At 41.9% G+C, this 5,992-nt stretch overlaps 1 long non-coding RNA gene across 1 annotated transcript; it reads left to right on the plus strand.

Moving 5' to 3' along the window:
* Positions 1 to 609: 609 nt before the first annotated feature.
* LOC142827633 (uncharacterized) lies at positions 610 to 5,191 on the plus strand. Its single transcript, XR_012902331.1, has 3 exons — positions 610 to 748; positions 4,066 to 4,218; positions 5,114 to 5,191. It is a non-coding gene; the product is annotated as an uncharacterized LOC142827633 (long non-coding RNA).
* Positions 5,192 to 5,992: the final 801 nt, after the last annotated feature.

Below are 5,992 nucleotides of genomic sequence, written 5' to 3' on the forward strand. Positions count from 1 at the left end.
GGTTAAAATCCTATTTTTGCTGGCCTGGTGAAGTACAAACAAATTAGTATTCTTATGTCAGCAAAAAGCCAGGGTATTTTTTCAACTAAAATGTATGTTCCTACTAAATGTTCCTGCAGCCACACCCACGTCTTAAGGGGTTTTCATCACTTACAACAGTTGGGTTCAATGGCTCTAAGCACCTGCACTATGCAAATTATTTCAGCCCCCCCCCCAATTAAATATCTTCCCCACGCAGCAGAGAAACTAGCTGTGGGGTATCATTAAAATTCATGTGCAGAGCATAAAGAGCGATCAGTGTGGTATAGGTTTTGCTGAGATGCAGATTTGGGCAAGTCTTCAAAACACAACATGCCAGAGGCACAGATACTTCCTTTTGAACTACCCTTGTTCAACTTTCCTGAATGACTAAATCTGACAGTCAGGTACTTGCTGTTTGTGTGGGTGCACTTGTAATTAGAGAAATAGGTGTTGCATGAACACACTCTACCGTAGCATCTGCCATCTCCTTGTGTAGAGGAGTGGCTTGTTGATTGGTTTTATTACCTATTCATAAAGGTAGCTCAGCCTCTAGACTGATGTTTGGAAGGACACTGAGATTTTCACAAGCTTGCTTTGTCTTTTATAATATAATATGTAACCTTTTTCCTTTGTATGCAGTGCACAACCGTTTTAATACACTGCTGTATGCCTTGGCCAGTCCATTGAGGCAGAAGACTGACAGACATGCTGGGCTCCTGGACAAGGGGTATGTGTTTGTGGGGGGAGTGCTGGCTTTTTGGTCCCAGAAGGGGCAGAGCTGGAGTAGCAAGACCTCAGTGCTACCCAGAGCGTGCTTTCACCTGACAGCCCTCAGAGCTACCCAGTGCGTGGTGCAGCACTCCGGCTGCAATGTAAAGGGCCCAGGGCTCCGGCCTCCACTGTTCTTGAGGGAGCGCCTGCAGCCAGGAGCTGCAGGCCCTTTTGACTTGCTGGGGCCTGGGGCAACTGTCCCATTTTCCTTCTTCTTCCCCCTTCCCATTGGTGTGCCTGCATCCAGGGACTTCTGTGTTTCAAGCGAACTCACAGCCATACTTAGCTCTTATGTAGTACTTTTTGTCCATGCTCTATACAGATAGGGCAAGAATCATTACCCCCATTTTACAGATGGGAAAACCAAGATTAGGGGCCTTGTCCAGAGTCATGCAGTAAGTCAATGGCTGAGTCACTAGCACATAATCCAAATCTCCTGGCAGGAGATGCTAAACAGACTAAAATCCAGCATAACCTGCTAGGTAAGGATTTCCCTAGTATGATGGAGAAGGGCTGGCATAGTGGTTTCTTTGCTACTACCATTTCTTTGCCTTGGAGGACTGACTAAGTGCCTGGAACTCAAATGAAATGGCGATTTGGTGTTGTTGAAAGTAATTGTTAGGTAGAATGGTCTAAAGGCTGCTCTAGTTTGCCTTGGGGCTATTGCCTGCTGTCACCAGGATTAGGGAGTTGCAAAAAGCTGGGTATTTTGCCCCATCCCCTAGCCTTGGACTGGTTTTATCTCAGCTGGTTTAGCAGATATGGGCTCTTAGTACCTTCCTTTTCAGTTTGAAATCATCAACCCTTCCCTATTAAGCCTATCAACTATGATATAAATGTTAGTATTTTCTTAATGGGAAAGGATAACTTTTGCTGACATTTTGCTGCTGCTGTTGCAGGCTTTTTCATGACTGAGAGAATTTCTTGTGAAAGGTATTGATCTGGCAGCCAGGATAGTGTCATTCATCATTTCACCACAGAAGCAGTATAGCATAAATAGCATCAGCACAACCTTCCTCCCCAATGGGGGCTTAAATCTGAGCTGGAAGAGACATTTCCAGGGATAAGAACATAGTGAAGTACCTGAGAACATGCAAAACTGTGAAATCAGTAGGACAAACTCAGTTATCGGGTCCACTGGCTCTTGCAGTTACGCCCAGAGCTAAATTTGGACAGTGTAGGTTCATGGATGAAAATGAAGGAGGAATTTGACCATCAGTAGTTACTGTAAGTGAACAGACCCTGTGTATTTGCTCTTCAGGACTTGTGTATTCAGAAAGGGAAAAATAACTCAGTTTGTCTGGTTCTAGTAACAGACAAAGGGCATTAGAGGAACAAGATAATATCAGTATGCCAAGTCTGTGCATTTCCCTTTTCTGTTATGTCTCATTGTCTGATTATTTCATCTGCGTTGTAAATATAGATTGATTGAATTTCCCTAGTTTTGCAGTTACTCTGTGTGTAAAATTCCCACTGAAATTAATGGGAGTGTTGTATTATAGGGATTACTTTCTCTTTGGCTTTAAACAGTATAAAATATAGACTAGTTTCTGGAATGTTACTTTACAAGGTGGTGGTTTGGGAGATCATGTTTGACACAGTGATAGGATATGTGACATCCCCTCTAGTTATCGATTCACATGGAAGATAACAGACTACTTTTGCTGCCAGATAATACTTATGTTATTCCTTTGGCCTAAGCAATGTAGGTTTTTGGTCAAATGCTGAAGGTCCTGGGTTCAAACTCTCCTGTTGACCCACATGGGAAAAGTCATTATATTTGCAATGCCACAAGTCATTGTGCAATAATGTCCTCTTTAAGTTTGTGTGATGACTCTAGTGATAAAATCGGGCTGGAAAAGAAAGACATAATTATTAGGTCATCTTTTGTTCCCCAACTGTTTCTTCTGGGTGGGATGAATTGCTTGCCATTTCCAGTAAGTTTAGATGTGTCAGGAGAAAGAAATTAAAAGGCTCTCTCAACTTGTACTAGAGGGAAAATTAGCAGTATAAATCTATGGATGTATGTGAATATTTTATCATTTGCCTTAAAGATAATTTGCTTTGAAGGTAGAGGGGCTTTGAACCAATCTTAGAAATCTAATCAATAGCTGCAGATACTGGAGAAATATAATCAGCTTGATAACTTTTTCTAGCGATCTTACTGCTGAGGCTGAAAATTCAGAAAATTTAAAAAAAAAAAACTTAACTGGTATCTGATCTGGAATTGTCAAAAATCAAACCGGATGGCTATGTCTAGACTGGCATGATTTTGCGGAAATACTTTTAACGGAAAAGTTTTTCCGTTAAAAGTATTTCCACAAAAGAGCGTCTTGATTGGCATGGATGCTTTTGCGCAAAAAGTGCTTTTGCGCAAAAAGCAGCCGTGGTCAGTCTAGACACGATTTTGCACAAGAAAGCTCCAATCGCCATTTTAGCCATCAGGGCTTTTTTGCGCAAAACAGTTCTTCCCTGTCTACACTGGCCCTCTTGTGCAAATATTCTTGCGCAAGAGGGCTTTTTCCCGAGCGGGAGCATGAAAGTATTTGCTCAAGAAGCACTGATTTTGTACATTACAAAGTCAGTGTTCTTGCGCAAATTCAAGTGGCCAGTGTAGACAGATGGCAAGTTTTTGCGCAAAAGCAAAATCTTGCCAGTCTAGACGCACCCGATGTGTTTTCCTGAATCTTTCTGAAAAGGACTTTCTGTTCTGGCCTGGGTGATGTATGAAGCAAAATGCAGGACAATGTAGCACTTTAAAGACTAACAAGATGGTTTATTAGACGATGAGCTTTCGTGGGCCAGACCCACTTCCTCAGATCAAATAATGGAAGAAAACAGTCACAACCATATATACCAAAGGATACAATTTTAAAAAATGAACACACATGAAAAGGACAAATCACATTACAGAACAGAAGGGGGATGTGGGGGGGGTGATGTATGTGACTTTCACACTAGAACTGTAGGAGATCCAGGAAAGATACATCATCACACTGGCAGGCCTTGCAGTGTATTCAGCTATTTCTTCCAAAAGCAGAACACCCAGCTCTGGCTCGTGTCTGATGCAGACCAAGACACCAGAGTTTGGCAACGCTCAGGCATGCTTACTGGCAGCAAAGCATGTGGAGTTTTTCAGCTTCTGGTTCAGAGTCAGAAGAATAGTTTCTTCTGCCTTTCAATGGTTAAAACTGATACAGACTTTTTGTTGTTTTGAGATGTTGGCATGTATCTGCTCCAAATGATGTAATCAGTTTTGCTGTTTTGCTTCAGGGGGATTATGAACAATTTCAATGCCTTCAAAACTGGAAGGAACAAAGACAAGCTCTTTCTGTTTGTGGTCTCTTCTCTGTCCTTATCCCAGAGAGATTCTAAAGTCAAAACATCCCCACCTCCTCCCCAAAATATCTCATCTGGGCCAACTTGGTGAGTCTAACCTTCAGATAAACAAATTCATGGTTGAGATTTTGTAACACATGAATGATAGTAAATAATTAAAGTAGCAATAAAATGCTACACTTTTGCTCCACAACAGACACTAGTAAGAATTTGGAGTACTACTGTTTCACCACAGTGTGTCACTCTTATTCTACATATTGCTCATCTGGGCTATTCTCTTGCTAGTTACAGTAAATAGCTTGTTCAGACCTCTAATTTATTGGTTTGGATCAGACTAGTGTCTCCAGCCTTGTTTTCCCATGTGTGGAAGAATATACTGTTCTACTGTGTGAAAACATACCTCTCTAGAGAAACATAGTGTAATAATTTCTGATCAGGAAAAAAAGGTCTAACAATTTTTCACTGAAACAAATTCTTGTGATTCCCTCCCCCCCTTCAAAGACATAAAGAGTGGGAATATAAATTCATTAAGAGTCTTGGTATGTGCATGGATATATCACATCCTATGACAGATTCAGAGTCCAGAAATATATCCCTAAATTATTGTGATAAACTAAATAAACTTAAAACACCAAGAAATAGTCTGGTAGCACTTTAAAGACTAATAACATGTAGAGGGTATCATGAGCTTTTGTGGTCACAGTTCACTTCCTCAGATGACTGGAGTGTTAGATGTCCAGAACCAAAAATTATAAACTAGTCATTCAACTGCAATGAGGAATTCTCAACATGTGAACTCACAAAGATTGGGGAAAAATTATTAGTGTGTGCATGTGTGGAATCAGACCTTATGCATGTCATTATGTTTGGGTTCAGATTCTGGTTTGAATGTGTGAAATAGTAAGTGGAGAAACCATGTACTCAATCTGATCTTCCTGCAGTTTTCACACTCTTGCTAATTTCTATCCATTTTCAATTTTAGTTCATGAAAACTGAGGACAACAAGATTCTTCCCCCGCCTCCTCCCCCAAAAAATGTCAGTAAGAAATCACAATCTAAGTTGAGCACAGCAAAACAGGTCAGTAGCTATGGGATGGGGTGAAGACTGGAATGTGTTAGGCTTGGCACTGGTATAGAGATGGAGTGAAGGAAAAGAAATGTGCTGCATCTATCCAGGGGCTAGTAGTAGCTTGTTCAGACCCTAGCATGGATTAGAGGAAATGAAGAGTCTGCCTGTACTTGCAGCTGCAATGCTCTCTGGACAGTTGGGAATGCAGTAGAGTTGTAGATGTGTTTTTTTTTGTCTCAGAATATTAGAGGTACAGGGTAGATGAGTATGGCGAGATGCACCCAGATGGTCATACCCTGTATCACACCCTATGCCAGTGCTGGGCAATCATTTCTAAAAGGGGGCCACTTCACAAATTGGAAGGGGTGGGAGCCTTGGAGCAGAAGGAGCAGGGCCAGGAGTTGCCAGGTGCTTAGGGTTGCCAGGTGTCCGGTTCTGAACCGGACAGTCCAGTATTTGAGCTTTCTGTTCGGGAAACAAATTGAGAAAATATAAATGAGAAAATACAAATGTCCGGTATTTTCAAAATAAGCTGTAACGTGGATTGTGATGTAATGTCAAGTGTGTCCGGTATTTTTGTTGAAACCATCTGGCAACCCTACTTGTGCTCCCCCAACCACAAACCCTGATTGGCTTAGGGGTGGGGGAACGTGTGAAGTCTTTGCTCCCGCCTCCAGTACCTAGAGAGAATTGCCAGCTGTTTTAAAAACAGCTGGCAGTTCCTTCTAGAGGCACCTTTGCGGAGGAGACTTTGCACACTCCTCCTGCCCCCAGGCCAGTCAGGGTCTGGAG

The sequence above is a fragment of the Pelodiscus sinensis genome, chromosome 3 (genome assembly GCF_049634645.1).
Source record: "Pelodiscus sinensis isolate JC-2024 chromosome 3, ASM4963464v1, whole genome shotgun sequence".
NCBI lineage: Eukaryota > Metazoa > Chordata > Testudines > Trionychidae > Pelodiscus > Pelodiscus sinensis.